The following is a 24,830-nucleotide window of genomic DNA, read 5'->3' on the forward strand; positions in this document are numbered from 1 at the left end:
CTCATGCTTTTAGATGCTGGCTAACAGTTCTAAATATTTTCCTGCTGTTGGTAATCATCCAGGTTTGTGAATTACACAGAAAATATTCAATTAGCAAGAAATTAATTGCGTTTTTAATTGCCCGCTCTTCTGTGATGATGTATAGTATAAGCATAGCTCGGATGAACATAAATGCAGAAGATTATGCATGCAGAGTTGGAAGCCTTCCATGAAAAGCTTTTTTCCAAGCTCTGACTGAAACTAGCAAAATAAAATGATAGATAATCATGGGAATGGTGGAGAAAACAACTGCACATTTAAAGACATGTATGGGGCTGGATTCAAATTCAGGTCTGACACAGGATGTGTACCAGCTGCAATCATCCAGCCTGTCCCTCAGCACCAGGTGCAACACATTCAACCCAAAACATCCCTTTTTCCAGCCTTTCCTGTCGGGTAGGCATTTCTGAAGCCTCAAGTCAGCTGACAGAAAGGTCTTGACATGAGGATAAAGGATGGACACAGGTCATCTGAACACACAACTTGGTATCTTCAGGACACTTTAGAGATAGGTTAGAGATAGATTAGCTTATTGTGGTTTAGGACAAGGGAGTGAAGAGATGCAGGATGGGAGCAAAAGTACTTGGCTGAGACAGTGTCCAAACGAGGTGCTGAGTTGGTCTTCCACACCACAGATGTGCCAGCTTGGCTCCTTGGGCTCTTTTGCTAATGTGCTCTTGGCTTGGTGTTCCCAACAGCTTTGGGACTATCTCACCTCCTTGGTGTGCCAGAAACTCCATTTCTCAGACTGAGGCAGAGGATACCTCCTGCGATGTTTTATGGACACTTGAAGTGGAGGTGGCTGAAAAGACAGATATGTTTTCCTGGAGAACTATGGAGAAGCCTTTCAGAATGCTGCTTTCAGTAAGGAGTCCATTAAGGATTGGTGACCCCTAGATTCTGCACAGAACAGTGTGTGCTTTTACAATAATAGCAACTGTCTGTAGCGTGCCTGTGACTGGAGTCAACCTAAAAATAGATGAAGCAGAGAGCATGCTGGCAAGCCATGCCATGGGCAGAGATTTAAGGCCGAGCTCTGCAGTGCACATCTGGCCAGTAGGGCTCCCAGTACTGATCCTTAGATTTTGTTGGGGCACCATTTTTTTTTGTTCATCCAACCCTTACCAACAGATGCCTTCACCATTGATAGATACATCTAGTAAATGCACGTTCAGCATATTCAGTGATCTAGATAGCAGTGTAAAACAATGTGCCTATCACGAGAAGTTCCATACAGGGTTTAAACAAGCGGTAGATTGGGACTGAACACAGATTTAAAGTTGCCAGACTGGTTCAGTGTAATGAAGGTAGCTGACTGCTCTGTTTCAGAAATCAATGACACGTTGTCATCCAGTGCAAGATAAGCTGAGAACTCTGAACTAAGGTCTTGACAGGTAAAATGCCTTTGATTTTGCCTTTAATTCAGCAAGCTCACAACATTACTGGATTCTCTGTATTAATAATAAATACATACCGAAGCTCATGTCAGTGGCAGAGTTTCAATTCTAAGTTGATAACATACCTCTGTGAACAGCACGTCTGGGAAAAGCAAGACACTGTTCATAGTGCAGCCAAACAGAGAGTCAGGAAATGTGACAGCTGTTTAGCAACACATGGAAAGAAAATGATGGTAATAAAATTTGTAATTAGATTTATAAACTCATTTCTTCTTTTCAGCACTATTTGTTCAGTCAAGGAAATCCATTTCAATTATATGGATTTTTTTTTTTCCCCAGTAAAAGATATGAAAAATAAGGTCCTGAAGAACTGGTTTGGACCTCAGAGCGATTTAGTGCAGGAACTCCTGCATATATTTAAATGATATATCCTGGGCACATAGGTGATCACTCCAAGTGACAAGCAGATGACATTCTGCTTGCCCATATTGCCGTCATACAGAGGCCAAGTACACATGCTCCAGCACAGGCTCAGGTCTGTGACCCTGGGGTCCGGGTCAGACCTGCTGGGGGAGCAATCTGGCACCTGCCCCAGCACACAGCACACAGCACAGTGACAAGCACGATGCAGCCTGAAACCTCAGCTGGAAGCGTTAGCAATTACCGTGAGAAAAACAGAACAATAAGCAAAATGTGATGCGGAAATCATCTCGTATCTTAAATGCCAGTCTGAGGGTTAACACTGCCCTCCTCCGAGAGTGGGGAAAAAGCTTGCCTTTTGGTTTGTTTGATGAAAGGTGGCTTAATTTCTGTATTTTAAAAAGAAAGTTGTCTTTCATTAACTGCCTAAGTTGAAGACCGGTAAATACTGTGGTGTTTTTGAGACCAAATCCATTTATTTCAACAGATATTTAGAAAGTGGAAAATTTACTTGTAGGTTTTAACTGGTATAAGTGGGTACACACCACCAGCTGCAGACATGAAGTAAATAAGCCATAGCCATGATTAAGATGATATACATAATGCAATTACTGTGACTTGATTTGCTGTTTATATTGACTCAGAGTGAACCGAATTGGATCAAATAAATTTGAACCTATAGATGACAGCCCAAGTTGTTCCTTTTTTGTTAATGTAAATTTGAACTGCAAGACCTCTGAATTGATTTTCTTAGAGGAAAGCTTAAGAGCTGTGTTTGAAGGCTGTTGAAAGCATACACTGGACTTTTACATAAAAAGAATTCATTTAATATATATTTAACAAATCACTGGATATTAGTTGTATTGAATTCAGTCTTTTGGCTGCAGTAACATTAATTTAATCCTCATCTCTTATCTCAGTTGCAGAGTGATTCTGTATTTACTGTACTGTATTTAGTCTGAGGGATCATTAACTGCATTAATAGTAACAATCTGGAGATTTTTCTAATTTACAGTTTCTCCATTGATCCTTATTTTCTCAGTGTCGTGCATGATTATGAATCTGAGTGGTGCCAAACCACTGCAGCCATCACTGACTTCAGCAAGAGTTGCAGCTGGTCTGCAAATTACAGCCTGTTAGTGTTACGCCTGTGGCAGAGTGGCAAAGCCATGAGGTGAGTGTCGATTGTGTGGTATTATGCTGATTTTGGAATCAGAAGAATATTTTCTTGGAAAACTCAGAAAATAATTTGATCTCTCTTCCACACCTCATCTAACTCTTTCTCTGAACCTACTTATCTTCTAAACAAGGACTGTAATTTACTTATAGGCCGTATTATGAGTATATTGCATGTTGCCACCAGGATTCTCTAAACACTGTAATACTAAATAGATCTATAAAGTCCATGTAACAGACAAAGTTATGATAATCAGACATGATATTAACATTCCTGGGTACAGCAGGTTTACTTGGTAAACCTATGTCTTGATTTCATTTCAGTATTTTTATTGCTATTCAGTTTTGCAAGTATTCAGTGGCACTTAGCCTTTTTCTCAACACCTACAGTCATAAAACTGAAGTATTGATTTCTTCAAATAATCTAATGGTCTCATTGAGTTACTGGCAGACTATACTGCATTTGTCTTGTTCTGGTTATCAGCACCCATTTAATCAAACCTTTAAGACGTTTAACAGAATGTAACGATGGTTACCAGTCTTCCTTGAAAGACCTAAAAGCCACCACCCATCCCTAGCATCAAAAGAGCAGACCAATGTATACATGTTTGATATTAAAAACAGATTTAATGGTGGAAGCTTGGTGGAGACAGCTCAGTATGAATCTGTTTTAAGAAAGACTATTTAGACCCCAATATATAGCAACAGCCAAAGAGAAAACCGACATAAAAATCAGACATTGCTAGTGCATAAATAATAATTGGCGGTAAAATAGAGTCCAACATAGATCAAGTCAATAATACCTTGCAAAGAATAAATGTCTGTGACTGAAACACAAATATCAAGGGTGAGACCTCTCTCTCCATTAGGACATGAAGAATACCACTAAGAACTTGGCAAGAAATTTTGAATTGATCTCACATACTATAGCTAGACCTATATAAAGGAAACAGCTAATCTGATGTCATCGATGTTCTCATCCATATCCCCTAAGATAAAGATACAAGCTGTTCAATTACCACTACTAAACACTAAGCCAATAATCACTACAGTATTATTTCCTCCTCCCAAAACAAATGTGAAAGATTTGTTACAAGTGATGTGACACCACGAATCTCAATGCCCATCTTCATCACAGAATTAGCTTGGGAGTAGCCCTCAGAGCACACAGGCACTCGTGAGTCCTAGTACCAAATCCGTGAAGCACTGATACGGGTACAGTTATTTGATTATCACTCTGGTACAGCTTTACAGCACGAGTGCTTATATTCAAGTGAAACCTTTTCCTGTGCATATGTGCCTAGACGCCCAAGAATGCTAGCAAAGACATGGACCTTTAGCAAGAAAAGGATTATGTTCAGTTTGTCTTACTTTTTCTTATCCATTTCAGCTCATGTTTTGGTATCTTAAGTAAGCTGCACTTAAAAAAGAGCCTCACTGCACAGTGAGACCAAATTATTTTTCCCCAGATTCAGCCATCTTATTTTTCTTAATAGACATAATGAAAGTTTTTCATTAATATATTATGAAGTACTGTATTTACACCAAATTACGCCAAGTACATAAAAAACATTGAACGCTTCAGAGTATTTCTATCAGCTCTAACACTGGTGTTTTTCATAACAATTTTGCTAATCACTGCAGCCAAATAATGACTAAGATAGTGACTGTCTCTAAACACAACTTCTGAAGAAGGTGTTTGAATGACTTTCTAAAGATAAGTACTTGGAAACTTAGAGGAGTGGCTTTAAATCATGGTGGGAACGGTATTCTGATTAAATGACACATGAAAAAAACAACTGCAAGAATGCAAGCTGACAGTTCATAAGTCCAGAAGTGAACACCAACTTCATTTACTTAAAAGATCGTTCAAGACAATTATGTGTAAAATACAAAGGGTGTCCAAGTTTGATGGAACAAATAGCTAGTATTTTCTTCTGCTTTTCACTAACAGAGAAGACAGATGACATTTTAATGGTGTAATCAAGACCTTGATTGCCATTGGTGACAGAATATGCCATGAGACCCGAATGGATATGTTGGACAGGAGCACTTGTATTGAATTTTTGTGTTGTATGTTTCTATTGGGAGTAGTGCATGTTTTGGATTGGTTTTCTCCCCTGCTGACAATAGTATTTTCAATTTTGCATCTTTTTAATAAAACAGCAAAGGGTGAGATGGAAGCCTGTGAAGACAGGAGAACTGTGCTCAAAGTTTAGTGTAACTACCATTTTTGTGTTGGTCTTAAAAGCTAGTTTTACTAGCAGGGAATATGCAAGTGTGTAACTATTTGCAAGAAGAATTTAGAGCTAATCGCTCTGTGCTAAGAATCACAACTAAACACTGAATCACTCTGACATATTTCTTACAGTTTTAATGCTTGCTCTCTCACTATCAGCAGAGAAGTTGCCAGGATGACATTTTCAGATCTGTGGTTTCAGAGGTCTTTGTGTAGCAATTCCTGCATTGGCATATGGTCATATTTCCTCTTACACGTTTTCGTCTACATTTTGGTTTTGTTTTTCTTCGTGAAATACAGAGTTGCAGCACTCTAGACCATTTCTTCTGCCTACTGGAACATTTACCCTTGGCATGTTTGGAAGGAAGGTCTTCAATATATACAGCCTTATCCTGCATCCTTGATGTGCTCATGTCTCATAATTAGGAGAAGGAGAAATTTGGATATATAATGAACATGTGGTGGGGCTCTCAGTCCTAACTATTTAGCCAAGCAATTACAAAATCACAAAAGTTCAAAAAGCAGACAAGAAAGTGTCATAATCAGAAATGTAAATGAACCATGATACTTGTAAGAAGCTAATTAATGGCCTAATAAATCCCTATAGCAATGGATTAATTCCATCAGAACTCTGGAAAAGAAAGGGAAGCAATTTTTTCATTTACATGGAAAAAATGCTTTCAAGGATACCTTGTGAGTTAGACCAGTGCTCAAATTTAGAAAATTACCTAACACTCTGCTTCAGAAGTACAAATTGTAACCTAAAAATAACTTCGAGCATTACTGAATGATGAGCTGGTGGAAGAAGAGTCCTTCAGGAACAAAGACTAAGCATTACCTCTCATTTTCTGGAGTCCACATCTTTTTCCATGTATATGTAGTCACCCCTGACTTTATGCTTATCAGCTAGCTACGTAAGAGCTCTTCTGGATTTCCTTCTGACTCAGAGCCATCTTTTCTAAGCTAATTGTATAACAAGGTGTACTTGCTGTCAAGCCCAGCATGGCCTGCAAAGACCCACTTGGTGAGCCAGGTGCCATTTCCCTGCGGGTGGCAGGAGTACCTGCTGGCCACGTTGGTGATGGGGATGAATGAGGCCTCCGTCAACTCAACCAGAATATAGCATGCTATTTTATCATAGCACAGCTGCCAATATTGTATTATGCAACACCACTGCAATTTAAAATTAATCAATACCTGCAATCCCATTATTTATAGAAACTCGTTTAAATACAATGTACTTAAGGGAAGAACGAGAGGCTAGTAAATGCCTTTTAAAAGAGACAAATAGTTCTATACTAGAAAAAGAAAGGACAGGATGATCAAACACCCCTTTCTTGCTTTTTTAGGTTTAGATGCTGTAACTGAGTAATGTGGTAAAAACATTTGTTTTGGCCTGCACCCCTCCGTGCCAGACCAGATGTGCAGGGTGAGACAAGACGCCCACATCATCCTGGTCACCCTGCAGAGTTTTTGAGGGATGGTGGATGTTTTTGGATCAGCACTCTCTCTCCTTGGCTGTATTTGCTCAGAAGTGGCTGTTAATGATATGTTTCACCACCTCAACAATTTATTCCAATATAGCTTATCAGCTATATTGGCTGTTTCCCTGACTGGCTGTTCTCACACCAAACATTTTATAATCAGATCAAATTGGTGTTCTGTGAACCAGATTTATACAGCATAATTCTTTCTCCAGCTTCAGAATAAAACCTATAAACTCAATTAGTCATTCTTTACTTACCATCTTCACTGAACAATAATTGTATGAGCTCAAGAGTCTTTTCTGTAACAATTTTGTATTAATATTTTGTATAAAAAGACTCCCTACAGTCAGAGACCAGAGAAGAAGAATTAGTCTAAATTATTTTCTTCTTTCATAATTTAAGAAGGGAAAACCTTTAAAAATTGCGAGCAGACCTGCATCCAAAAGTAACAGTCTTTGTAAAGGAGCTTATGTAAATGGTGCAGGGAAGACGGAGTGATTTTCACCCTTATGTGTAACTGCTTTTGAAACTGAGGGTGTCAACTGGTATTTCCGTAAAACTAAATACAGTCCCTCATTGGGCAAACTGATTAGACAAGAATTCTTCCATTATTCTATTATTTGCACTGGAATAAAATGTAAAGCCTTCCAAGCAACAGCCAAGGCGCAGGGAGAGATGGGTGAATATGGAGGACAAATAAATCAGTCTAGTGACATTAATTAGGGATTCAGTCCTTCATTAACGAAGGACGTGCATGTTCTAAGCTCTTCACTGGAAGTACCTTAAAATTAAGAGGTGCAGTGGTATCTTACAAGTGCTAGCTGGTCATGAGCTACAAAGTTATTCACTTGCAGGTCATAGTTTTAAATGCTGCCAAGATTGCCACTGACCAACTGATGGAAACATTGTGGCCAGGGTAAGTGCTGAAGAATGGTCCAGTGCAGTTCAGGGTTAGAGCAGAGCCATCAGTGTGGGTGTGATGCAGCGGGGCCCAGGGAATGGGGACAGCATCCTCACTGGCCTGACCTGACCTGCTGCAACCCCTGCTGCACCCATTCCAGAGCAGGTTACAGGGCTGCAATTACCAGTACGATCTGCGGGTCTTTTCTCCACAGCTGGCTCGGCCCTGTTGGGTTTCGTTTTTCAATTTTAATTAACATAGTCTTTAGAGTACGCCAGGTACCTTAATTTTTAGATCTGAACGTGTGCTGCTTTCCTTACCAAGGCACTTCTCTTTCTCTATCAAAGACCTTTGCTTCTCACTATAACAGATTTTAAAGCAGGGAGAAACAGGACTTTAACTCAGCAGGTGTGGAGGTGCTATACAGGTGCAATGAGTAGAAAGTTAGAAGGCTTTCGTCAGCTTACAGCACTCCCTAGGATTAAGGGTTGGTAAAATAATAGTAATAGTTGTAGCGATGGCCAAGGCTTGTCATTGAAAGCCTATAATTTTAAACAGCTGTGGCTCCCAAACTATGACAGATACCAGCCTGTACACTTCTACATTTACCCCCTTGAGTTTGTGTTTCTCTTTGTCTGTAAAAACAGTGGATCATATTTGCCCTTTGGGTAATTCCCCTGATTTAAACATCCCTTATTTCCTCTGAGTAGCAGTGTGTAGAAGCAAGGTTGACTACCTAGTCCGTGACATGCTCTCAGTGCGCTCAGTTCTGATTAAAATTAGTAGTTGAAAGCTATTACGGTATCTGAACCTGGTCGGTTATAATTAGAACAAAACTGTCACACTAACAAAGCAACATGAAAATGTGCTGTGTCTTTAGAGAGGAAGCAACTGCAAAAGAGCCACTTTGCAGAAAGAGCATTTTGCAGTGCTAATGTATCTGATTAACTTTTCAGGCCATTCTACATATGCAGGATGGCTTCAGTTTAGAAATAAACAGGCTCTGGAATTTCCTTTTTGTGACAAGCTCCAGTTGCAGAAAGTATTTCCAAGCAGAACTGCAAGAAGAATAGGACATTCTGAGCTCTCCAAAATGTCGTAACACTATTATTTTCAATTTTTTTATAATACATTTCAGCACCCCGAAACCTTGATGATATATTGTCATGACCTGAAACATGTCTACTACTACTCTGAGTCAGCTTAAATTTAAGGAGTGTTTTTCCGTAGTAAAGCCCTACTTTCAGGGATTTGTAATTTGTTACAATGTCTTTCCTTGGCTCTGTTCTCTTTGAAGCATCAAGGACTCCTGTCTAAATATGCATCCCACTGAAGGTACTGTTAATAGTTGAATACAGCTCCTTGGCCAAACAAAACCAGTCAGAAATGTTACTTACTAAAGCTTTGAAAGCACTTTTGTTATAAAATATTTTGTAAGAAAAGTTAAAATAGTCTGATTTTAAAAAATATTTATCCAGTCCAATAATCAATACTGCTTACATAGTTTGCCAAGATAATACGTCACCCTCAAACTGTGTGTTTCTTAAAAAGTGTTTGTGCATTTAAATACAATGAAATAGCCATTTCAGAATGAAACCTAAATCTGTGTTGCAAAATCAGAAATGTAGCTCTCCATAGCCTTTGCTTTATTGGCATGAGTGGGAACACTGGTTACAGCAATGGAGATACAAAAATAGAGCTTAATATTTCGAGTCAGTTTTAACATGGTTTTGGTTGGAAAATTTTGATATTTTTTTTAATCATGAGTATATTTTTGTGGTTTTTGTAATGACATTTGTGACATCTTCACATATTCAGAGATTTTAAGAAATGGAGAATCAAGTGTATCAGCATTGTCCCACAGGGGACAATCCCATTCCACTCTTTCCTGTTCAAGGATTTTTATTCATGCTTTCCTCGTCATTGTTTCTTCTGAGAGATACGAAGCAAAATTATGTACACCTCAATGCGTGAGGCACCTGAAAGTGCAGCTATGCCCTTACTGATGTGTGTGGCAACTTGTCACCAGTGGGTCTTGTCTTCACTGTCTAGTGAACAAAGCACTTGCAAGTGGAGACGAGGCAAGAAAAGGTAACTCTTCCGTTCCTGTGACTGATTTCCTTGCAGGAGGTTTTGTTTCTCAGGAGCTCCCTACAGCGAGAGATAGACTGGCTGATAGACTGAGTCATAAAATAAATCAGGGAAGCATTAAAATTACAACTTTGGTTTCAACAGTACAAACACCAAAACCTTGCCCTGCCTGACCATGATGTAGCAGGGGCCGGTTTTGGACAGTGGCTACCCCAGCCCTGCCTCCTAGCTTGACCCAGCACGAACCTACAGGCTTCCAGCAGGGCACCTGCTCCCCATGCCGGCTGAAGTGTCGGCTGCCTCTGCCAAGAGCTCTTGCAAACCTTCCGAGTGTGTCTGGTAATACGAGCATTAAAATGAAAGCCAGGAAAGCTCAACTCTTAATTCCAGACCTGGCATTCACTTGCCATGTCTAATTATATGTTGCATTAAGTATTCATGAAGAAAAAAATCCGTAAGTGATTGTAATAAAAGGGAATTAACAGTCTGTCCTCAGATCAAGCTGCATGCCAGGTACATGAAGCTTGCACTGTGCTGTGACTCTGGTCATCGTGATGTGCCCTCGTGTCCCGGTTACCCTTGTCTTACCCTGGCTGAGAGCAGGAATGAAATTTGTTCTTTCTTCCTTATAGATGACACTACACACTGTATGGTGGGTTTTAGAAACCCATTGCGCTGTACACAGGTTTCCCAGGCAACACGTGCAATACAGGCTTCAGTATCTGAGTTATTTGTGTTGACAAACCACATACAATCTCCCATTACTACAGCTGTTGACTCAAGCACTTTACGGTTTTCAAACTTTTATAAGACTGAAGGTTATGTATCATTTAATAGGGGGAGAAACTAAGGCAGCTGGTGATAGATCTGCTCTGGTACACGGCTATTGCACAAGCTACCATGCCATGCTGTCTCCTTGTGGCTTTTTTTTTTTGTTTGCTTGTCAATGGAAAATGGAAGAGTGATTTGGAAAATTTTCATCAACTACATTTGCATATTTATAACTTGAAAGAGAATTAACACATAAGTAAAAAAATAAAAGCATTAAAATAAAAGCATTAAAAAAGAAAATAATACTTGATCCTACATTCTTACCAATTCTTAAGCAAAAGAGATTAATTAAACCATTTTATTTTAAACTAGCCTTCTTTATGACATCTCTAGTATTGAAGTGAGAAGAAAGCCCACAATCTGGCATGCAAATTAGCCTTCAGTGTGGAGAAAGATCTACTTCTGTAGCAAGTACACAAAAACCTGCAAGCAGTGCACAGCACGTACTCATCGTTCACGCGTGCTTCACTTCCTTGCTAAATCGGCACTAGACCCAGGGTCTCACCAGCAGGACAGGGCACAACGGGACCGTGAGCTGTGGCTCTGCCCCAGGCACTGGGTCCCCTTGCAGGCAGCTGGCTCTGCCCCAGCCCTTCTGCAGGGATCTCCATCCCCAGCAAAGTGGTAACTCCTTGCTGCCTCTCTTGGAGGCTGGGGCCTGTACACCTCAGGAGACACAGAAATGACTTCTCCAACTCTTTGCCTGCCCCCTCCCCTCCCCCCCCTCTTTTGCAATAGTCCTAGTCATACAGCAAGATTGATTTTATCCCTTTAGAAGAGTGCAAGCATCAAAGAAACAGCAGCTTTTATAAAAGATGAAAAAACAAAGCTAATTTAAACTTCTTTTTTTTTTTAACAGCAGTCCTGAAGGACCCAGGAAGGAAAATTAATGGAAGAAGATGCAGTTTAAGTTACCAAAAGTATTAGCAGACAGCTGCTTAATCCCAGAATTGTCGTGTTAACTTAAACCCTTCCCCTGGCAGGGACTCAATTCTTTTCATCTCTCCTGGGAGCTTGAAAAGGTCAGAGAGAGAACATTACCCTGTGTTCACATGCAGGCTTGATCGCCTTTCTAGAAAGCCACCTACACTTAAGGCTTTGGCTAGCAATGCAGGAACAGAGCCAGGTAACCTCACTGGGACAGACACTGTTCAGCTGTTGCTAACACTGCACACCTACAACAGGGAGCCATAATCCTTGGTGGGTCCTCAGCAGGTGCCAGGCACTGGTGGGACCCCCTGGAGCTGGCTTGGCTGATGAGGCCACCTGTAATTGGTTTAAGCATTTCCAGTTGTATTCAGTGCACATCCCCATGTAGTGGAGTCTGGAGCATGCTTGCCCTGGTGTAGAGAAAGAGGAGGTTTTGTTCTTGGATCTTGTGGTTTGTGTTTGGTTTCCTCTTTTTCTGTATCTGGTGAAACAGGTCTATCTCGACCTTAAAGATGAGAAGACAACAGAAGACATAACTGATGCATACCTGTCCACCTGCATATACTACAAGCATACAAATAACCCATACCTTTCACAGATGAGAGGCACTCCAGAACATTGCTATCACCGTGCAGCAAAACTACACTCAGAGCCACAGCAGACAAAAAAATCCCCTCTTTTATGTGTAACAGTGATCTATGTATTTACAACCTCAAGGTCTTATTATTAAAATTCCTTATATTGAGGAATGGAGCCATAGGCATGGAAAACTTCCAGCTGGGATGAAACACAAGAGCCATCTGCTCAGCAGCAAGGGCTGCGGCAGGCTCATCGTGGAGGGCTCCCTTCTCCCCACTGCTCTGTCTGTGTCTAGCTCAAGTTTCTGCCCAGCACTCCAAAGGGACAGGGATTGGGACCGTATCTGCAAATATGATACCCGTCAGACCATGGAAGATCAACACGAGAAGATTTAGTTCTTTCCCAGTCATTTTTTTACGTGCAGGAAAACATGCACACATGCATGAGTTTGTATTCACAGAAAGGACTTGTAGCATACCCCAGAACAAAATATCTCCAAGTCACGTTGCTGAACTACACCTCCCTGAGATGCTGGGGAGCGGAGGACAAAGTGACATGCACTGAAGCTGGGCTGCAGCCCACGGAGAGGTGCTAAGGAGAGGCTGAGCATGGCCAGGCCCTGGGGAAGGTACACACGTGTTCTGCATCCACCGCATAAATGTCCACCTCCTCCCTCGCTCTCCTGGCCCCAGAGGCACACCAGAAAACGTTATTCCCAATACCAACGCATTGCAGGGCAGTCAATAGCAAACGCAGGAGAGCACGCCCTACCTCAGTTCATTTTACCAAAGGCACTGGCCACACGGTCCTCCCTCTTGTGACTTTCTGGGGAGCATTTTTGCTCCTTGTCATCTGCAATACTTTCTAGGACTTGCCAGAACTTCCAAAAATCTCTAAGCACTTAGTAAAGGTTTCTGCTTTGCACCCATGATTCCACAGAATCATGGGATTGTTTAGGTTGGAAAAGATCTTTAAGATCATGAAGTCCCACTGTTAACCTAGCACTCACTCCAAGTCTATCACTAAGCTTCTCCCTAAGCACCACATCTACAGCCTTGGCTCATCATCACATTCCCAGTGGAGAAAGCCTCCTCTTCCATGGTGCCACCCATCATCCATCTTGTGGCTTTTGAACAATGACTGAAAGGATATTGTGTCCCCAAACTACTTTCCCATCATGGCTTCCAGTCATTCTAATACATTTTCATAGTCACTTTATTTGAGAAATTCAGCAAGAAGATAGTGCCTTTTTTTTTTTTCTTTTTTCTTTTTTCTTTTTTTTTCTTCCTTGTTTATGTCAGCTGTGTCATACACCTTAGGTTTTCAGGAAGTTTAAATGTTCAAAGAAAGGATTAGGAATGAATCTACCCTTGTCTGTGTCTGAAAGGTTTATAAAGGTTTAGTTTAACGTTAGTAAATTCCTGTGACACACTCACGATTTCATACTTTTAAAAGTATCTTGTTTCTTGATACTTTCTAATAATTCAATGTATCTGTAAATGCCTGGTCATCAGCTGTATTATTCATTACACTGACCCACATGGACGCGATCACCAAAAATGGGGCTAGACAATTGAGCCTGCTGCAAAAACCCCACACACGTCCATGGATACAGCTAAAAAAGAACAGTTTTATATTAAGGTATTTTTATTTTAGAGGTGATACAGGTTGATTTGCTACATTCTTTCAATCAATCACGAACATTTTTGTTCATTATTTTACTCCCAGGTATTCCTACTTTATGAAATTCACAGTACAGTATAAGGGTGTATATTTTTATAAAGTGTAAATCCTCCTCTTCTCTCTCCTAAACTGCCATTCCTAGTTACGGAATAAAATTATGATCACTTGTGTCACACTGTATATTAGCACTGCCTGATCAAAGACAAACTTTGTAAGACAACTATCACTGTAAACATGTACATTTTAAGAAAGTTTAGACTTTGAACTGAAGGAATAAAAATTAGAACTGCAAATTCATCTTAATATTTGGCCATATATTGAAATAATACAATGAGGGGAAAATCTACACTTTGAAGAGTTGCTTTTTTTGTGCTTGAAATTGAAATCCTATGGACTTTCACAAAAGGTTCAAAAATATCACAAACAGAGAAGTAGCAAATGGAAGAAGCAAGCACCAAACTGCAAAATGGCTCGCAGAGAATATGCTGTGGGGACTGTTTGCTGTTTTTCACTGATGGAGCAAAAAAGAAACACAGTGGAAAACCTAACTGAACAACCCCACTTACTGTGTTCAGACAGATTTATTTCCATCCAGACTCTTTGGGACCATCCTAAAATTACTTCTCAAAGCCTGCAAGCTCTAGAGTTACTGCAGGAAGGGTTGGAAAGCACATTTGGCTCATAAAGAAACCAAATAATCTCTTTGAGTATCTCTGTAATAAGTGACTCACAGCCACAAGCTAGCTAGGCTATGTGCTTAGTCTGTATCTTGAAACAGCTCATTTATTGGGAAGATTTTTTCCTGAATTTATCTAGATCTGTTTTAACAAAATAAACCAAGGTACCACCTCTGGCTGCAACCATGCTCCATGTGTTGCATTCCCTAGTAACCTGGCACTGGCTTTGTTTTTATTTTGAAATCAGGCTGTGGTCATTCATAGACCCAAAGCTCCATAACCTTGGTGGATTATCCTAAAAGAGTTAGCTGAAGATTTTCAATCTAATTTTTTGCACAGGGCTGTAAGAAAATTATACATATTCAGGTATTCAAGAGTGAACTCAACTTGTGAAGCTTTGATTTCTGTACATTCAGAGGTCTAAACATAAGATAGTGATACAAATCACTATTTAAATGAGCGCTTATAGCACTTTGCTAAACACAATAAAGAACTCCCAGCAGATAGTATTTTTATTTGTGTGTGGGTGTACTGCAGCTCTGCATTTCATTCTCTAAGCAGCACTTAACAATATTTATCCAGTCATTCAAGTCTTGTATAACATGTACAGTTTTACTTTTAGATACACTGTCAATTTTGGAATACCAATACCATAATATCCTTTTTCAAAAACCATAAAGTTTGCACTGTAAAAAATCAAGTATATAAAATATAAGTCCTGCCACATTGTTTCAGATTTTCATGGAATACCTCGTGACAGTTCCTGCCAGGCTTTCAGCTCTACCATAGCAAATGGCTGTAAACTCACTGTGTCTATAGACGCAGTGTCTGTGGCGAGTCTTGGCCAGCCCTGGCACGGTGTAACGGTGACTGGCCGTACAGCTGCCTGGGGCATGATACAAACTGCATCCTTCACCAGGGGTGGACACGGGCTCACCAGGTCATCCCTATAGTTCAGCTGTGTGGCAAAGCAGAATACGATTTATCCTTCAGCCCAGTCCTGATGGCGTCTAAGTAAAAATCTTGTATTTCCCCCATACATCGCTAAGCAATAGAGCTAATAAAGGTCGCAGCTTGTCCTGGTTCTGGCTGGGATTGAGTTAATTTTCTTCTCAGTAGCTGGTGCAGTGCTGTGTTTTTGATTTGGTGCGAGAATAATGTTGGTAACACACTGATGGTTTTAGTTGTTGCTGCATACAAAGTCAAGGACTTTTCAGTTTCTCAGGCCCTGCCAGCAAGAAGGCTGGAGGGGCACAAGAAACTGGGAGGGGACAAAGCCAGGACAGCTGGCCCGAACTAGCCAAAGGGATATTCCATACCATGGGACGTCGTGCTGAGTATAGAAACCAGGGGGAGCTGGCCGGAGCCGGCTGATCACTGCTCAGGGACTGGCTGGGCATCAGTCAGTGGGTGGTGAGCAGTTGTATTGGGCATCACTTGGGGTTTTGTCCTTTCCCTTTGGATTTTATTCCTCTCCCCTTCTCTCTTCTTTTCATTACAGTTGTTTTTATTCTAATTTTATTTTATTTTGATTATTAAATTTTTCTTATCTCTACCCATGAGTTTTACCTTTTTCCTGATTCTCCTCCCCATCCCTATGGGGGGCTGGGGGGAGTTAGGAGTGACCAAGCAGCTGCGTGGTACTTAGTCACTAGCTGGGGTTAAGCCACGACAAAGCTATAACCCCACAGTGAGAAAGTGTGGTGCAGAGTAAGACATCCCAAGGACAGAAAATATTTAAGGGCATTTCTCCCTATCCTCCTTACTCATTGAGGAGCATGTCCATGTTAGTGCTTTAGCTCTGATGGGGAACAGCGCTTCAGATTGAACCTCCTTGTAGTCCCTGCTGCTCTCATGTTTGCTTCACATAGCAGTGTCCAAGTACAAAAACTGGATTCCTTCAGAATAAAACAAAGCTGGAAGATACCCTCCAGCAGTGCTTCCACAGTACTCCCATCAGTAATGGAGATTCACCACACAGGACCCATCCAGATCAGTCCAAAGAAAATCATGAAAATGCATAATGAAGTCTTCAGCAGCAACTGTTCTGCTTTGCAGACCTGCACTACTGACTGATGTACAAGCCTAACCTGCGTGGTTTCAAAACACATGGGCATTTTGCTACTGAATCCTTGCCAGGCAGAGTATGACTGAGTATGTATTTCATACATCACATAAACCACCAAGACTAATGGCTTTGTGTGATGGACATGTGTTGCATCTTCTGTTCAGCATCGTATGAGTTTCTTGGACAAAGTCCATCATTTAGATGTTGGCTAGTGCACATGCTTATTTTCAAAGGAGTTTTTAATCCACTGATGTTTAAAAGATTTATTGGTTTAATTATTAGTTTATTTTCTGGTTTATTACTACCCTTTGATGTTACTGGTTATTACATAGCTTATACAGGCTGTTAATTACTCATGCCATTCAGAGATCTATCAGAGTATGATTTAAGGCAGCACATATATTGCTCGATGAAGAGGAGATCATAAATTCTTCTTCACTCATTAAAGAAAGGAGAACATTTTGCAGAACATTTTCATAATGGTGGAATGAATAATAAGTCTACATTGGAACTGTCAGAGGGAACATAAAGCCAAGGAAAGGAGGGAGGTGAATTTTCCAAGTGCTGGTATCTGATGGCTACAGAGGAATATCTGGGTAAGAACACTACAGGTTGCTTTGGTAGTGGAGCACCCCTGTCGGGAGACTGCGTTCTGGTGTGCTGAATGAGCAACACTCAAGTAACTTTCAAATGAATTTCATATTCTCACTGGAAGAATGCAGAGAATGGTGTCTGACCTCCACCCTCAGCAGAAAATTAACGTTGCATACTGTGCGGAGTTACATCTCTTCCAGAAGAAAGGTGGCAGGTAATAGGGACTGCTTCTAAGGCCCTGCAAACAGGAAAAGTTCATGGTTTTTGCCAAGGAGAAAGATTAAAAAGCTTACCATACATCCAGTTACATTACCTTCTAATGCTGAATGGTGTTTGCCAAGTTACAAGTTTTCTGTTGTGGGGAAATCAATAGTCTACAACGATCATCATACTGCTGTAAGAAGCTCCAGTATCACCCTATGCAAAAATTTGGAATTGTTGATTTTCATTGGCTTCTAAACAGATGAAAAATAGACAGCAGCTATGAGCATGTCCAGATTTAAAATATTAGTTCAAAATCTGCCTATGACTTTTGGAAAAGGTATAACATCTCAGTGGAAGAACTGATAAAAAGCTTTTTGATGTGCTAATGAAATGCAGACTGACACTGGAAAGTTGAGAGCCAACTGTCAGGCTCCCAAATGAAAGAGGTCAAATTTTAGGAAGCTGAGTAAATGCGAAAGACTGAAAACAGTGGGAGTTGCAGGCTTTCAGCAGCTCCCTAAAGCAGACTCTTAATATTTAGAAACTCAACTGAAACCTGAGTATTAGTACAGATGTTAAAGATAAAAAGCATTACAATGATCAGTCCATCAAATTCCAATTCCAAATCTACTCCAAAGTATATGTGCCTTCACAAATCCACTGCAAATACAGCCTTCAGCTTTTGGCAGTAAAACAGCACCTCAGAGGCCAACTCTGAAAAAATGGAATCTTTCCTATCCTTTAACACAGACCAAAAAGAAGACTGTGCATCTGAATACTACCAGATTATCAGAGTTGGTGCTGACAAAATTGCTAACTCCTTAGAAGAAAATTATTCAGGGTCTTGCAACTGCATTCATAATCTGAAGATGTTCTCACTGACATCCCTGACACAGCCCCCAGGGATCACACTGAAAGCAACTCTCTCAGGTCCAGATTAATTTAGATTGTCTAATGTAAAAGCAGCACTTTACAAATGCTCATCTTAAGAACAAGCCAAACTAAATAACAAAGCACATCGTTCAGTGTGTTGTGACTACACACTCCATGTAATGAGCAACTTTGTCATCTTTGCTTCTGGGTGGACTGAAATGTAGCTTGTGTATAGTGAATATACTCTAATAGTTCAGGGAAGATACAGGTGTGTATTACAAACCTGGCTTCATTCAAATACTGGGAATCCCCCAATCATCGTAACACTGAGTCAGCTTTTAGCCTTTCCTATTACTGGTGGGTGCTGATGGATTCTTAAAATTAGATGAAAATGCAAGAGGAAAAAGTACTTATTTGCACTGTATTTCTCAAAAAGCTTATGTCATACTAGACACTAACACCTCTGACTGCACTGGGTTTGCATGACAAGGTTTAGGTAGCAGGGCTACAGGGGAGGCTTCTGTGAGAAGCTGCTAGAAGCTTCCCTTGTGTCTGATGGAGCCAAAGCCAGCTGGCTACAGACAGACCTGCTGCTGCCCAAGGCTGAGCCCATCAGCGATGGTGGCAGTGCCTCTGGGATAATGTATTTAAGAAGGGGGGAAAAAGTCTGCACAACAAATTGTATCTGGAGAGAGAAGTGAGACTGTGTGAGAGCAGCAACTCTGCAGGCACCCAGGTCAGTGCAGAAGGAGGGGCAGGAGGGGCTTCAGGTGCTGGAGCAGAGATTCCCCTGCAGCCCATGGTGAAGACCATGGTGAGGAAGGCTGTGCCCCTGCAGCCCAGGGAGGTCCACAATGGAGCTGATATCCATCTGCAGCCTGTGGAGGGCCCCACACCAGAGCAGGTGGATGCCTGAAAGACGCTGTGATCCCATGGGAAGCCCATGTTGGAGCAGGCTTCTGGCCTGTGGACCCATGGAGAGAGGAACCCACAATGGAGCAGGTTTGCTGGCAGGGCTTGTGACCCCGCAGGGGATCCAGGCTGGAGCAGTCTGTTCCTGAAGAACTGCACCTCGTGGAAGGGACCCAAGCTGGAGGAGTGTGTGAAGAACTGCAGCCTATGGGAAGGACTCACATTGGAGAAGTTTGTGGAGAGCTGTCTCCCATGGAAGGGACCCCATGCTGAGGCAGGGGAAGAGCATGAGAAGGAAGGAGCAGCAGAAACAATGTGGGATGAACTGACCACAACCCCCATTCCCTGTCCCCCTGCGATGCTCAGGGGGAAGGAGGTAGAGAAATTAGGAGTGAAGTTGTGCCCAGGAAGAAAGGAGGGGCAGGGGGCCAAGGTGCTTTTAAGTTTTAGTTTTATTTCTCATTATCCTACTCTGATTTGACTGGTCATAAATTAAGCAGATTTCTCTAAGTCAAGCCTGTTTTGCCCATGATGGTAATTGTTGAGTGATCTCCCCATCCTTATCATGACCCACAAGAGCTTTTCATTATATTTTCTCTCCCCTGTCCAGTTGAGGAGGGGAGTGATAGAGTGGCTTTGGTGGGCACCTGGCATCCAGCCAGGGTCAACCCACCACACTGACACAACATCTGTACAATGGGCTTTGACCCAAAGCTCTACCCTTACTGTCATATTTGGTGTCAGTGTGTCTACAGTAGGTAGCAGTATTCAGCACCCCTTTTTGTGGGTTACTGGAATGAAACTCCTTCCATTTCAGCTGATGTGCAGGTTGCAGCTCCAGAGCTATCAGCTTGTCAGATACCAATTCTTGAATGTCAGTCAATACATACAAATTTAATTCAGAAATGACCAAGATATTGCTTCTTGCATCCAAACACTGTTTAGAGCCATTAGATATGCCTACTATTCCCTTTGATGGAAATCAAATTGCTCCACTCTCATGTAGAGTCTGAAGGTCATTACTTCACCCTTGGAAAAGCATGCAATCTGTATTTGTAAAGTTCCATAGTATATTTTATGGAATGTAGCCGGTGTTGTTAATTTTTTTATTACATTCCATAGTAAGAAATGTTTATTACTTAATTTCTGCCTTTTTTGTTTTGTTTTGTTATAATATTATCTGTTCTCTAAGGGACTTTCCATTTGGTAGATCAATGTAAAATCCTGACACACAAATCCTGTAAGGTTGCCAAAAGTTGTTAGACAACATCAGACCTGGAATTGATGAGCTGAATAGCAACCAATGAGTTGCTATTCAGGATGCTTCCTAAACTGGAAAGTTGTACCGTGCTTGCTGTTGGGCCCTGGAGAAAGGCTGCTGTCTCCTCTACCCTTGACTCACACAATCTCTACCATTTACCCTCACAAGAGAAGATAGAAATCAGATTGTCACTGGAGTCTCACTTAGTGACAGCTTCAGATAAAACAGCCACAGCCCAGCTCACAAGCAGAAGTCTTTACTTGCAGTTTGCTTAAGGACAAGATACCAGAAGCAAAAAGATCTTACATCACCAACACCCAAGAGGGAGATAAGGGAACAACTTCCTAGCATGTTCCTGCTTTTGGGCTACAAAACGCATATAGATTTTCACATGATCTTTTGCACAGCAGGAAAGCTGTACCTCTCTCATGGCCTAAAGCCATCTTTCTGTCTTTCCCTGTTAGTTCGGTGGCACTGACATATGGTGGCACTATGAAATGTCCCCAGCAAACACCTTTACACACTGGCTTCCTTCCTTTTGATGTAAATTGCTCAAAAAAAGTAATTCACATTAAGTTATTTTGACCTTGGAGGTCAAGGGCTTTGTATAAATGTAGTCTCTCTTCTTTCTTGATACAAATATACCGGTATAATTGCCCTGCCTTGCTCTTATTCCTGACTTTACACCAGCATTTGGTCTCTCTGAATCAGCTTATTATTGTTGCCTGAACCACTTGGCAAAAAAAAAAACCAAACACTAATCTTGAACATATTTTAATCACTCTGTGTTTATAAAGAGCAGTCATTAAAACAGTAGAACTTGGGTGGATGAGATGGGCAGGAAGGGTCAACAGGGTTGCAAGAAAGCTCTGGTTAGAGGAATCTGCACATTTCAGGGACTGTGTGAAGCTTTAGAGGTCAGATACATGGGCCTGCATCTCCCTTAAACTGTCCTTTCTCTCCCAGCCCGTGGGGGGTTAGATCCTACAGATATGCCACCAAGCAGTGATCCTCGCCCATGATGGTCTCATTCCAGTACCTCCAGTATCTGCCTCTGCAGGAAGCTGGGCCTCCAACTCCTTAGGTGAAATTATATTCAAGGTGGGCTGAAGTCAGAAATCTTTCTGTTTCCGGGCAGAGACCAAAAAGGGACATGTTAAACTCAATCACTTGGTAAGGCTTCAAAAAGAAGGCACGAGAGCTTGCAAATTTCAGGTCAATTTAAGTATCTATGGGAAAATGCATATTCTAAAAATAAGACTACTCTAAACCTGCTTGCTTTTGAAAAAATACGTTTATCTAAATATTAATACATTTCTTTAATGGATCTCATAAATGTGAATGCATCTTTGCTGAGATAGGCAATAAAAATATGAGTTTGTGGCATTATCCTGATTTTTGGACTTGAAGTAATTTTGCTGTGAACAAGTAAACTTGTTCATATGAGGTTTTAAATTAGAGCAGGATCTAAATATTGTATATCTTTATGTCATAGTATCTTTGTCTTGATGTACCTATTACTTATACGCTGCCCTATATTCGTGTCTGTAAGTAAATAGCTGGGTTTACGTGTCTGTAAAAAATAATTTAGCCACCAAAATAGGTAAAGATTTTAAACACAGAAATAAAGTCAAAAGTACCCTCATCAAATTAAAACACTTTCAGAGCTCTTGTGTAATTGAGTACCAATTAGGCTGAATTTGCCTGTACTAGTGTCCTAGCTGAATCAACAAACATCATTAACTACAATTTCCAAATCTGTTCCATTTTCCCAGACCGACCGCATTCTTTCAGTGTAACTGAAGAGTGTGATTTCCCCTGATCACAATGGATTAACATAAGCATAGGTTTAGACTACATCATTTAACCATCAGTTTATTAAAGATGTATCTCTTGTTCTGCTGTGGCAATGAAGCCATTACCAACTGCCTGTGTTAATTTTGCAACAGATTACAGTGGAGATCTGTATAACCCGTTAATGTAACAGGGGATTTCCAGTGCTCCTCTTTCCACTCTACATGTCAGTAAGAGCATATCACTTCTTATTAAATAGACCACCAAAGGATTTTGATAGCTGCAAGCTACAACTACTTTTGTTTATTTAGCATGATGCAGGAACCAGCGCTAAAGATTACTCACATTAATATTGATGATAACATGCGAAGAAAAGGCATGTATTTGGTCTACAAACACAGATGGCTAAATTTATTTGTGAAAACTGCAGAGCACAATTAAACAAAGATGTGGCTGTTGTAACTAGCAAAATGCAAAAATATCAGGAGGTTTTATCAGAGAAATCAGCATGTGTGAAGTCAAATTCAGATGACAAGGTGAGGGCACACAAGAAGCTACAAAGCACGAGCAGTCGTGCTTTCCAGTCTCACAGAAGCAGAAATGCAGACATATAAAACAACCAAATCCCATCAGCTGCGCTTGTTCTCTGTTTAAATAACCCAACCATTGAACACTGCTGCAAAGACCCTATTTATGGGTTCAGTGCCTGCTTTCAGGCTCTGCCTTGCATAGATAATCTTAAGTTGGCTAAAAGAAGACACACAAAAAAGTAGAAAAAGCAACTTTCTGTGCCAGGGTTATCTGAGCTGCTGGCCCCACATGCACTGGAAAGCAGCAGGTGTTAGACCACATAGTTTCAGATTTACTCTTACTCTGTGAGCATTGGTGATTTTCCCTCCACAGGTGGTTAACACTGTCTTTGAACAGAATGCCTCCTTCCTTCTCTTATAATATTACACCCACAGAAAATTGCTTAGAAAATAAAATGCATTTAATGCTGTAATGTGATAGCACAGCAAATGAAAAATTAGAGTGACACTCAACTGCCTGAACTCTGGAAAAACAATGCAACGGATAAACGGGGCTGTTGGGGCTGCAGAGGAGAAGAGTGGAGAAGGTATGATGATAGCCAACAGACATGTGAGAGCTAGTTACAAACAAGAAAGAAATGATCAGGTCTCAATGCTCATGGTTCCTTCAGAAGTAATCAGAAACATGAATCATTCAGGTTAGGCCTTGGGAAAACCATTGTCAGGGTAAAGGGAGTGACACACTGAGACACTGTCTGACAACAATCTGTACTAGATGTATTAAGACCAAACATGGTATAAGTGTCTTGATCAGACTTTGGTCAAAGGGATGGATCGCATGGGTAACTTGAGCTTATGATGGACAATGAATACTAGCAAAAAAATCACGGCTTTAAACCACCAGGAAATTCAGGCCATTCCAAGAAAAAGAACTAGTCACTCTCTTTAAATCAATATACTGATGTTCAGTGTGAGGCACTGACCCTTGGTTGACACAGCAGTTTGGTACAGACATACAGGGCAAACCAAAGAGTAGGTGGGTTTGATTAACAGAGAATGGAGGAAGAAGAGCATGCCACACTGCAGAAATCTCTCACTGGGAACAGAGGACCAACAGTATCAAAAATCTTTTGAAACATTTCTAGTAGGCACCAGAGTAAAGGCTTCATTTTCTCATCAACACCTTCAAACCTGTTGCAGTAGTTTATGATGCTCATGCTTATATAAGAGAGTGATATCAATCTATCAGACTGAATTGTTTACACCATACCCAGGTCTGCCACTAACAATTCTGAAAAATGACAGTAAAAGTCTTTGTGGTGAGTCCATTAGTTTCATGGTGCTCTGGAAATGTGAAGTGCAGTACAAATTCTGAATATGAGTGAACCAGTCAAAATCCTGGTAAAGGACCACAAGCAGGAAAGAATACAAAAGGGGAGCCCTAGGGATACTGAGGAAGAAGACATGTGACTGATGGCACAGGAGTGAACTAAGATAATTCTACTCTTCTCTCCCCCCAGGTGGCAAGTGGGGGGAAGTACCATCTCCTGGCCAGAAAAAGCCCCTAAAGCCCTTTTAGAGACAGCCATAGTAGTCCTTTTCCTGAGAAGTCTTGCACACAAAGAGCTGAACACTCAAATGGACAAGAAAGGGGCAGTATGAGGCAATATTTTTGTTTCACTTTCACAATTAAAATTAACTTTTCACAGGCCTAGCCAATCTGGGCTCAGGGGCTAATGTAAGTAAGCCAACAAGTTCATGTTCAACACAAGTCGAAGAGATGCTAGCTGCTGCAGCGCTGCTGCGTGGCAGAAGGCTTAGTGGGAAGGGATCAAGGATGTGTGATTTACAGGGAATTCAGTTAAAAACACAGAAGGCAAGTGAGAGCTTCATTTCATCTCCATTGCTTGTGCTCGGCACTCTCTCTCTGGCTTGGTGACTTCAAGCCAATTCTGTTGAGGCACACACACCTCTCAACAAAGCACCAAGGGCAAATCTTAAAAGTGTCTGAAAAGCAGCAGAACTACTGAAACACATGGAGACTGCAGCAGAAGACAATCTTGCCAGTGTGACAGAGCAGCCATCCTGGATGTTTGCCAGGCAGGGAATCATGCTAGGGGACTCCAGTGTGCACTGAGGCCTCT

Source organism: Falco naumanni, chromosome 8, assembly GCF_017639655.2.
Source record: "Falco naumanni isolate bFalNau1 chromosome 8, bFalNau1.pat, whole genome shotgun sequence".
Classification (NCBI taxonomy): domain Eukaryota; kingdom Metazoa; phylum Chordata; class Aves; order Falconiformes; family Falconidae; genus Falco; species Falco naumanni.